Raw genomic sequence first — 12,188 nt, 5'->3', positions numbered from 1 at the left:
TGTAACACAATCATGCAAACAACAAACGTTTTGTCATTCTAATAATCTTTAAGTTTACTTATTTTAAATTTGTGTGCAAGAGATATTTCAAATTACAACCATTTTTGTTGTATATTTCAGCAGACCTAAATTTTGAATTTGGGAAAGACTCCATTTTTGCAGAATGGAAGTAGTTTTCAGTTTACATAACACATGAAATGACTGCTTTTTTAAAATCACGTGCTGTGCAAAATGATTATTGGTTTCATTTAATTGTAAGAAAAGAACTGCTTTGAACATATTGATTCTTTTTTGTCTTTTCTATTCCAACATTATTCATCACTGTACAATAATGAACAATTTTTATAATTCCTTTATGTACCAAATATCATTGACTGCATGATTTGTTCACTTTCATGCTCACTTTCATTATCTATTAACTTTCTTCCGAATTCTGACACAAATGTCTGAACTCTGATCATAATATTAATCATCTAAATTAAAATAACATGTCTCCATGAGGAAACCATTTGATAGAAATTCATATTTCTTGTGTTACCTGCATTTTTTAGTCAAGAAAGAAAAATATTGTTCTATAATCACTGGTTCAGTTTTTCTTCAATTCATAAAGCTAGTTACTATATTCTATTCCACAATTTACCAATTTTAATAAATATCCAATCAACATCACAGCAATGTGTTTTTGAAATATTGAATCATCTTCATTGCTCATATTGCAACATTAATTATCACGTCATTGTCATGATAATACTTGCACAATTGTTTAAGAAAGTCTTTTGAACAAATAAAATGAGATTCAGATTTTAATTTGACAATTGTTTCTGAGTACCAACACTGCAATATGAAACTTGATTTTCAGGTCAAGTATCCCACAATGGATCCAAGGACTTCCCATCCAACATTAATTGTGACTGTCTAATGTTTGCTTATTTGAATGATCTCCACAGTCACAGACTTTAAATTCACAGACCTGCAATTACTTTTCACTGCAATAATTCCTGTTTGTTTGCAAATATTCCTCAGTCACATAGCAAAATGAGATTTCTCATTATTTCTAAATTCATTGATGGAATTTTGTATTCAGTTGTTGCTCATACCTAATAATTATTCAATCCAGCATTTGCCGTAAATGTGGAATTACGGCTCTTTACATTAATAACTAAATATATTGTAGTGTATAATCTCAATCATTATTAATATGAATTCTTACTTTACTCGCGGAAACATAGTTGAATTAATTTAAATATATTTCACTTCAATGCGAACATTTGTTGTATTTCTGATCACAATAAGATTTAAGTATTTTTCACGCAACAAAATCATGTAACATTCCGGCGTTTTGTTAAGTCAAATGAAAAAGAATTAACATCTCTGTTTTGTCTCATTAAACAATGACAATACATTTTGAATTTTTCGAAGTTGAGCATTTTGCAAAGAAGGGATGTTGTCTTCAGCAGAATAATCGCATTGACTGACTAATTCACAGAATCTGCTGTTTATTCTGTTTGTGTTCCCATGAAATCAAAGTGACTAATTCTGCTTGTTCTAAATTCCTGGAAAGTATTTGATAATGTTTGAGTCTTAAGGATGAATAAGTCGATGGAATTGCATTGATTTTTTTTATTGAAAAGAGCTTACTTCAAACATTTCAGGCACATACACCACTTTTCTGCAGTGTTGCAAAGATGAAAAGCAAGTCAATTTCTCCATCAGTGAAACAAACAAATGTCACTGCCCGTTATTCATTAGTTAACTCATTCCCAAATTTGTTGTTAAACAATGAAATTCACCTGAATATTGTTGTGTCCTTTGATCATATTAATTTTCTAATTATTGCTCATTCATGATTTGTTAGTGATTTTTATTTTGCACGTATCTCACTTTTTCACTTCTTGCATGGGAATTGGGCATTGAGAACAGAGGATCAGTGGTTAGCACTCGTGTCTTACAGTGTTATGCACTTGGGTTTGATTCCATCCTCGGACACATGTATGTGTGGAGTTTGTATGTTCTGGTTTTCTCCCACAATCCGAATATATGCAGGTTAGGTTGATTGGCCATGCTTAGCTGCACGTTCTGTTCAGGGATGTGTAGGTTATGTGCATTAGTCAGGGGTAAATGTCCAGTAATCTGCGAGAAGAATGGTGCTGAGTAGATTATTCTTAGGAACGTCAGTGTAGACTTGTTGGGCTAAATGGCCTGTTTCCACACAGTAAGGATTCGATAAACTTAGAATTGTGTTTCGCTATCCAAAACTAACAATTTTTTTAAAACGTTGCATTTAAAACTTACCTTTAAGTGTCAATTGTTAATCTTGTAAAATATCTCAATGTTACCGAAATCGATGTTCAAACAAAACACTGCACATAAAGCCACAAAAAGATCTTCATGGCCATCTAATTACTGTTCAGTGGAATAATCACAGTAAAATTTTATTGTCGAGGAGATCAATCACCACTATCACAGTAAGGATCTGGTTATCATTCCCTCCAATAAATACAATCGGTGTCCTCTGGTATTTCAGTTCAGTCGTTATACAGCACATTGGTTGTTCAAAGCATGGTTATTCTTTATTATGAATGTCCAAGGATTCTAACGGCAAGAGATGTTGTTCGATCGAATTCTCTGCATGTTCTCAAACAGGTTTTCACTATAAATATTGCAAAAAATGTGTCAATTTGGTCTTGTTCAACTGCTGATGCTAACATTTTCAGTTCATGTTCATTAAACATATTTGTAGAAGGTGAGGAAAGCTGTAGCATTGGAAAAGGGAAGGCACATTCAAAGAGCAGGAGTATCGGCCTGTCGGGCATTCGGCCATCATCAAAAAAGATTCCTGATGAAGGGCTCATGGCCAAAACGTCGATTCTGCTCCTCGCATGCTGCCTGACCATGCTCTTTTGACATTAGAAATATTTGTCTGAATATTCAGTGGTAATACTAAAGGTTGCTTCTGTCAATTTAGTTTACTGTGCTTTCTATTCACTGAGTTTTCATGTTAATTTCTCGTCTTTTTATTCTTAAGTCTGATGCAAATACAGAACACATTAAAATTCACATGAATTATAAGTTTGATTTCTCGACAAGAAAACCAATGGAACACAATATAGAATTCTTGAACAGCCGACACGTTTGAATGAAAAAGCAATTCCTTCCAAAATATGATTGCCCGTCTGTATCTCTCTTTCAATTCAATAATCCTGCAAATAGTTTATAATTGCCAGTTGATCTCTCTGAATGAGTACCTAATCAATGTCAATGTAACCAGCTGAAACATTAACAACAGATTGATAATTGGGTGTTACAGATCTTATTTGAAGTGAACAAATGTTTGGAAGTTACTTGAATTCCACCAGGAAACATTCTTGAATCATAATACAAGAAATGAGATATGTGAGAGATGTGCAAACCTTATTTTTAAATGAACAAACTCCAATATTTTCAAAGTATTTCAACCTTACGGTCAAAATGAACAGGTGAATGGAAAAATAAAAACAAGTTTGTGGCAATTCATAAACTGAACAACAATTACAAATTCACTTTGATCAAAGGACAGAGTAACATTTATATGAATCACAATATTTAGTTACAAAGTCGGCAATCAGCTGACTGACAAGTAATAGGTGAGAGCATTTGTTAGTTTACTGAAGAAGATATCAACTTTATTTCCAATTTATAGCACGAGAAAATAATGTTTAATGTGTTTCAAATGTTTGGACTTGCCCCTTTGCAACAAAAAAACAGATCAATCTCATTACTTGGAATGTTGAATTCTGCAACATTTTCAAATATTCTCCAGGAACTTATAAGCGACAGAATTAGATACAGGTATCCCTACTATCCGAAAGTAAAGCATTATTATGAAACCTTTCATAAGCTGAAAAGGCGTTGGTTGAAGAAGCATTAATTTATATGGGAAACAGCTCCACTTTTTTCGTAAAAGTGAAAATGCTCTTCAGATTTCTTACAGTTAGAGAAAACAGGGACAGATGTAAGTCTTTTGTAAAAGCAACGTGGCAAAAACGAATTTTCCAACACATATTTCTTGGTAACCTGACTCAAGTAAGTATCAGATTTTGTGATTATTGATGTAATAGTCAAAAGCAGATCGAATATTAGATTGAAAAGCAATTCAATCTGTGCTTAGGTACTCTCTAATCAACATTCAGAGCAGCTCTTCATATATTTCTGTTGAAGGTGTGATTTGAAACCTTCCCTCGGGTCTAGTAATAGAGGCACTGCCACAGCTCCACAAGCTCCTTTCATAATGTTCCCACTCAGGCCGGCAGGACTGTAATATTATGTTTAATGTGGTTACTCAAATGAAAACTAATCAACTCTTTATTGCAGTAATTTGAATGGGAATTGATTAGGTAGTTTCTGTGTGTAATGGACTGGAAATTAAACAATATTTTACAATAACAAAGAATAAAGGAATAATAGACTTAAATAAACAGGAATCTCATGACAATTCTTTGAAATACAAATTGACCAAACTGTATGATTATTGTACTTTGATTTGTAAAATACATCAGTCATTCAATGTGAATGTTCAGCTGAAGACAATTCCCCTTCCTTTCAACAATGTACACCTTCCACAAATTCAAAATGAACAGTCATTGAAAAAGGAAGGAACAAGCAGATGTTAATTCTATTTTCTGTACGTAAGCATGCGATTAATTTTAATTAACTTTTATATATGTAAAAAGGAAACTCTTATTGTGGTTCAAAATACAATAAATGTTAGCGTGAAGTGAAATATAATCAAATCAATTCAACTTTTTTCTCAGTTAAAATATAGTTCAATATTCAAAGTAATCGAGTAATTGTACACTGCAATATCTTTACATTAATTCAGTGCTGAGACATAATTCCACATTTATACCCCTAATAGCGAAGCAAAGTTGTGCCAGGAGTCAGAGGAGGTCGGGGAGGTCCTTAATGAGTACTTTGCTTCAGTATTCATGAGTGAGTTGTATGTTGTTCTTTGTGAGGACAATGGGAAACAGGCTGATATGGTCAAACCAATCCATGTTAAGACGGAGAATGTGATGAACATATTGAAAACTCATGGGAGTAGAGAAGTGCCCTGGGCCAGAAAGGACATAACTTAGGTTGTTATGGGTAGCGAGGGAAGGGATTACTGTGTTTTGGCAATGATCTTTGCATCCTCACTATCCACTAGAGTCATACCAGATGATTGGAGGGTTGCAAACATTATTCCGTTTTTCAACAAAGGCAATCAAGATAATCCTGGGAATCATTGATGAGTCAGTCTTACATCAGTTGTGGAGAAATTATTGGAGAGGATTCTGAGAGACAGGATTTATTTGGAAAAGCATAGATTGATTAGAGATGGCCAGCATGGCTTTGTGAGCGTCAGGTTATGCCTCAAAACCTTATTGAATTATTTGAGGATGTGACAAACATGTTTGTGAGGATAGAGTAACGGATGTGGTGTATATTGATTTCAGCAATGTGTTTGATAACGTTCTCCATGGAAGGCTTATTCAGAAAGTGGTGAGACACGGGGTACAGGGTTATCCTGGTATCATGATTCAAAGTTGAGACATTTGTGTCAGAGACTGCAAGGGGGTGAGTGAGAGAGAAATGAATAAGATAAAAGCAGAAAGGAAAGGAACTGGTGAGCAGAAGAGCTCCAAATGTAGTTTCGCACCCTGCCTGCATCGTATTGGGTGAGCCGGAACACAGACTGTCAACCAACGGCCTTACACATTCAGAATCATTCCTTACAATGTCCCAGACACCACCATCACCATCCCTGAATGTCCTGTCCCACCAGCAGGACATGGATGTAACTTAAATGCTGGAACATGCAGGGCTATGGACCAAAGTCTGCAGAATAGGATCAATGTGATTTATTTGTCATTTCTCCAGAATATTAAACTCCAATCCAATTTGAAAATGTATTAACGTCATCAGACTTGAACTCCAAATGTCAGATAAAAATATCAGAAACTTACAGCACAGATCGCGGCCACTTGGCCCATCCTATGTATGTTGCTGTAATAGAACTACCCAGGCTTTACAATGTTCTGTACTCACCAATGAGAGCAACAATTTCAGACTGTGAACTCTGCCCTCTATGTTGTTATAATCTGTTTTTCCAAATTATTTGACAGCTGCATACCTTGTTTCCTGGTTTCTTTCCCAGCCCTAATTCCATTCCATCTGACCTTGAGGGACTACCATTTCTGCTGTTTAATCTCGCTTTTCTTCCCCCGTGTGACAGACTGTCTTTTTGTCCTTGTCTGATCCCCACCTTCCTCACAATCTATTACATTTCTGATGTTTCCCAGGCCTCTTTAACATTCATTGTGGCCCCTGGGTCAGTGGCACAAGTTTTGATTTCTCTTCCTCCAGAGATAATTGGAAATCTTTCTGGTTGCAGTTTCACCCAGATTCTATTTTTTAAAAACAGAACATTTGTGTCAGAGTCAAATATTCGCGAGCCTTCATCCACAATTCCAAGCATTTGGATGTAATTAGATTACTTACAATGTGGAAACAGGCCCTTCGGCCCAACAAGTCCACACCGACCCGCCGAAGCGCAACCCACCCATACCCCTACATTTACCCCTTACCTAACACTACGGGCAATTTAGTATGGCCAATTCACCTGACCCGCACATCTTTGGACTGTGGGAGGAAACCGGAGCACCCGGAGGAAACCCACGCAGACACGGGGAGAACGTGCAAACTCCACACAGTCAGTCGCCTGAGTCGAGAATTGAACCCGGGTCTCAGGCGCTGTGAGGCAGCAGTGCTAACCACTGTGCCACCGTGCCACCCAAAATCTGCGACCCTCCCACAGATGTGCAGGCTTGCTCTGTTGGCCGTGCTCACATGTCCTGTAGTGTGCAGGTTCAGGCCGGTTGGGTTAGCCATGGTAAATGTGGGGCTATGGAGGTAGGGTGGGAGAGCAGTTCATTGTAGGCTCGATGGACTGAATAGCCTCTTTCTGCACTGACAGGATTCTGTGATTCTAACTAGTTGTGATTGTCGTCACATTTTTCTAATGCCAGGTTCATTCAGTTCATGTACACACGCTGCCTTTGTGTTTCTGTGGGTTCTCACTCAATCCTTTCCTTCTCTTTTACAGCAATTTCACAGTGTATATGAGGGTGAGAATGAATTTGTAAAACAAATACTCCAACCTAAACCCGCACAGGTCAGCTGGCATAACTCACAAGGAACAGAACAATAATAAAGGATTCGTCACAAATCTTACAGGAAAATAGAGTTTTTAATCACCAGGAAAGGCTGAACAATTCAAAATGTTTTTTTCTCAAGAAAAGAGGAGGCTGAGGACAACCTGACATAAGGAGGAAGCTTTGTTTTTGTGGGATCAGAGATTTGAGGTTGGAATCGTTGTGTCTGAAACATGTTTCATTACCCCAGGTCAAAGTTGCTATCTAAATGTCTTTTGTCTTTCTGTCTGAGTTAACAATCAGATGGGTAGGTCAGTGTCTGAGTGCTTTCCCAAATCCCTGATTGAATCTGCCTCCCCAAGAATCTCAGGCGCCTCACCACTCATTGGGTCACAGAGAAACACTGCCGTTACAATGAGAACTGTCTTTGCTGTCGCCTCTCCTCGAGTTTCTGCCTAATCCCCACTTCCTTTCATTAAATCCCAGCTGTCTGTAGTCCACCCACATAGACATGTTGAAGAGCATGACAGGAGAATAGATTGAAACAGAGAGTTCAATAACCAGAATGAGAGAGGGAGGAAATAAATGGGGTTTGTGGATCCCAGAGGATACAGACTCCAGGCTGAGTCCTTTGTGGACATTCCCGCAGTAATACAAGACAGCATTCCATGATGAGAGTTAATACCGGGTGGCAAGACAGGGAGCCACTGATCTTCAGCAGGTTTAGTTCAAACACAGGAGGTTTGTTCAGTCAGTAATGGTGAGTTAGACATGGATGTGAAGTGAACAGTGAGGGGAAATGTTACCAAAAGCCGCAGATGGACAACTTTCATTGGAACATGAGGAGACCATTCAGCCCTTCAAACCTGCTCTGCCATTCAATAGATCATGGCTGATTTGTGGCCTAACTTGCAATTTTCAAAACTCTCCAAATTCATCAATAAACTCCTCTGAAAAAGACAAGATGAATATTGAACAATGAACCAACTGCAAACCAGAAACAAAAACAGACATTGCTGGAAAAATTCAACAGATCTGGCAGCATCTGTGGAGAGTGAACCTTTCGGCTCCAGTGACCGGTCAGGTGACCAGCTGCAGCTGACCATTCTGCCTGTTCTGTAACACTCTTTGGAACAGGTTCTGGTGCGAGGGGAATGAGATTGTCAATAATAACTGAGAGAAAAAGGAGGACCTTGGATGCTGCCTGAACTGCTGCATTTTTCCAGCAACAAATTTTTCAGCCCTTATCTCCAGCATCTGCAGTCCTCACTTCCTCAGTGAGAATAAAACCCATTTTGAAAAATGTGTTGCTGGAAAAGCGCAGCAGGTCAGGCACCATCCATGGAGCAGGAGAATCGACATTTCGGGCATGAACCCTTCTTCAGGACTGCAGATGCTGGAGATCAGAGTCAAAAGGTGTGGTGCTAGAAAAGCATAGCCCTGAAGAAGGGCTCATGCCTGAAACATCGATTCTCCTACTCCTTGGATGCTGCCTGAACTGCTGCATTTTTCCAGCAACAAATTTTTCAGCCCTTATCTCCAGCATCTGCAGTCCTCACTTCCTCATAAAACCCATTTTGGTCTTACACTTCTAATTCAACTGCAAACATTTTTCATTATTATTTCCAAAATAGGATATTAGACCAGAAATCAACTCCTCATGTCATTGGGCCTGTGAAACGGTTAATTCTGACCTGGTCCAGCCGACATGTGAATCCAGACTCTGAATAATGTAGTTGACTCTGTACCATCTCCTGGGCAGTCAGAATGGATGACAAATGCTGCCCCAGCAAGTGACGCTGTGATCCCATGCAATTTCTTTCATTGCTGTTGCTGATTGAATGAGTCACTAACGAGCGAACTGATCCAAGCCATGATTCAGCACCTCTGCTGCCAATTCTCGCACGTTGAATAACGACAGACAGCTTCCAAATGAGGTCTTTCAGATCCGACTTTGGGGTACATTTGACAGACAGACTAGTTCAGGAATCTGTGGTGTACTGTGACACCAGCGCGTCAGCTTCTTCCCTGTCTTTGAACCGGACCGCCTGCACAAGGAATGCAAACGCGGTACTGCTTGTGGTGGAAGATTCAGAACGCGGTAACTACACTCTGAAGCAGAATGTCATATGATCAGACCAAGTTTGGAGAAAAACTTTACAATGCTTTGCAAACTAATTTAATGGAATTGCATCACATTTCACAAAGAGAGCAGATTTGTTCGAGCATTTTCGAAGGCAGGTTTGCAGATGGGAGAGCAAGCAAGAAAGCTCCGTTCTTGTCCGTGTAAAAGGCTACAAATGAAGAACAAAGCAGCTTCGTACTGGGGAACCTTTCGCGTGTTAGGCGAATGTGATGACCACGACACTACAGAAACGATTATCAGCCAGGCGCGCTGTGGTCCTGTGGCATCCAGCACTGAAAGTTGAAGCCATTCTACGTTTCACCTTTCTTTTACCAATAGCTCGTTGTTATCCAGGGAAATTGACATTTTGAAAAAGTTAAAAAATATAGACTGAAATTCAATAACATATGCATTGGAAAGATTTTCCCATTCGCCAGAAAGCCAAATAACGAAGAATCGACTCACCGCCGGACTTTGTTTCACAACAGCGATGAAATAACAGTCTCCATTCGGTTCCAGTAAAACCTCAACTTGCCTGGAACGTTAACCAATCGCCGAACTATTTACGATTTTCTGCAGGGGAGGCGAACAATATCGTGACAACAGAGAGACCTCACAATGCGCAGCACATTTCCACAGTTAATTTCTCGGGAACATCAATGCAGCATTCTAACAGTGCGGCGGTGGTGGAGTTGATCAGCTGAAATGGCATCCGAACACACGCCCCTTTCAGGACTGGAATCTGAATCCAGCTTCTTAGACCGCTCGGCCACACTACCAGACAGCCTGAGCGCCCATTTTCTTGCATTTCGAATTGTGCTCCTGCATAACCACACATGCAAAGTCACATGAAAAGGGTTCCATGGTCCCTGTCCGACTCGCACAGCAGCTGGTATGTGCCCGGCTACAATGTCTATTTCGCAGCAGATAATGAAAGCCCATCAATCCAGACAAAAATCAATGGTAAGCTGTGTCTATCTTCTCAGACTCTTTTCAGCCAGAAATGTATCTTTGACTGCGTGAGAATATATGTTCGGTAATGATTTGGTCAAATCACCATGAGCTGCTTGACATTACTTCAATTTCGATTCTTGCTTTGCTGAATGATTTCACCGATTGCTCGAAACAGGACAACTTTCACGTTTACACGGAACACGAAACACACCGGACTACAGGGAAAATGCACAAAGCTGAGCAGGCCGTGTTCCACATCATACCGTGCACTATATTTTCAGTCACTGTGTCTGTTTTGCAAAGAATGTTCTCCACCCTAAAACCGGAGGTAGCATTACAATCCGAGAACGACAGATCACCTTGTGAGGATGATATGACCTCGGGGCTGGTTCGAGATGCCACTTTCCTTGCCATTTACCTTAACCGTGCAATTGGCTGCAGGGCTTTTCACACCTGGACATGAGCCACATCGATACCGACTGACTTGCAAACCTGTGTGGGAAGCGACGAGAAGCGACTCAATAAATCTTGCTAAATTCCATGGTGCTCATTAGAAATGCAGTTTCTGTTCACCTCAATTTAAAAGGCAGTTTCTGAACATAGTAACTGAAGTCAAAAGGTAATTATCTCACTCCACCCCAATTCCGGGAGAGGTGCTAACTGCACTTGATTGCTTTTTGTTCTCGATGTGAAGAGTTCTCAGGCATGAGTCACCTTCACGTCTCTTGGTGCTGAGTGACTTACAAAGAAGGAGTTTCACCAGAGCTGCAACTGCCTCACTTTCCCACTCGCCCTGCCCGTTTACAGTTTCCTGCTCGTCAGTGATTTAAAGAAAACCAAAAGGTTGCGATGTTATTCTGCAGCCTCTCTGTCAATTCCTCCGTTTCAGTTCCAACATGGCTTAGATCTCGGGGCTCACCTTAATACTAGCGACGCTTTGAAACCACAAGTCCAGAGGTTCCACTGGGAGTGCAATTTCTTTCATTGCTGTTGCTGATTGAATGAGTCACTAACGTGCGAACTGATCCAAACCATGATTCAGCACCTCTGCTGCCAATTCTCGCACGTTGAATAACGACAGAGAGTTTCCAAATGAGGCCTTGCAGAGACGACTTTGGTTTACATTTGACAGACAGACTAGTTCAGGAATCAGTGGTGCGCTGATCAGTAGCACCAGCGCATCAGCTTCTTCCCTGTCTTTGAACCGGTCCGCCTGCGCAAGGAATGCAAATGCGGGACAGTTTTTCGTGGAAGGGATCAGAACGCGGTAACTACACTCTCAAACAGAATGACTTATGAGCAGAACCAGGTTTTACAATGGTTCTGATCAGAACAAGCCTTTACAATGCTTTGCTCACTAATTAAATGGAAGTGCATCACATTTCACAAAGAGAGCAGATTTGTTCGAGCATTTTCGAAGGCAGATTTGCAGATGGGAGAGCAAGCAAGAAAGCTCCGTTCTTGTCCGTGTAAAAGGCTGCAATTGAAGAACAAAGCAGTTTCTGCCCAGTTTCGAACTGGGGACCTTTCGCGTGTGAGGCGAACGTGATGACCACTACACTACAGAAACGAGCTTCAGCCGAGCGCGTTGCGGCTCTGTGGCATCCAGCACTGAAAGTTGAAGCCATTCTACGTTTCACCTTTCTTTTTCCAATAGCTCGTTGTTATCCAGGGAAATTGACATCTTGAAAAAGTCAAAAAATATAGACTGAAATTAGTGACAAAATATAGACAAGGATGTCGTCAATGTTTGGACTGGAGTGTGAAGTGGAATAAGCTGGGACAACTTTCCCGGCAGCATAACGGCTGCGACATGGTTTTATGGAAGGGTTGTAAACTGAGTATTTACGTGTTTTACACAAGCTAGGGTGAGTTGGAAACTCGAGAGCATAGGTTTAAGGTGAGTGGTCTGAAATTGACAAAGGACCCCGACGCAC

At 40.0% G+C, this 12,188-nt stretch overlaps 1 non-coding gene across 1 annotated transcript; it reads right to left on the bottom strand.

Moving 5' to 3' along the window:
• Positions 1 to 11,748: 11,748 nt before the first annotated feature.
• trnav-cac (transfer RNA valine (anticodon CAC)) lies at positions 11,749 to 11,821 on the bottom strand. Its single transcript has one exon. It is a non-coding gene; the product is annotated as a tRNA-Val (tRNA).
• Between the last annotated feature and the right edge of the window lie 367 nt (positions 11,822 to 12,188).

Source organism: Hemiscyllium ocellatum, unplaced genomic scaffold (assembly GCF_020745735.1).
Source record: "Hemiscyllium ocellatum isolate sHemOce1 unplaced genomic scaffold, sHemOce1.pat.X.cur. scaffold_1295_pat_ctg1, whole genome shotgun sequence".
Taxonomy (NCBI): Eukaryota; Metazoa; Chordata; class Chondrichthyes; order Orectolobiformes; family Hemiscylliidae; genus Hemiscyllium; species Hemiscyllium ocellatum.
Note: the sequence above shows the minus strand (reverse complement) of the source record. Positions and strands in the feature narration are given on the sequence as shown.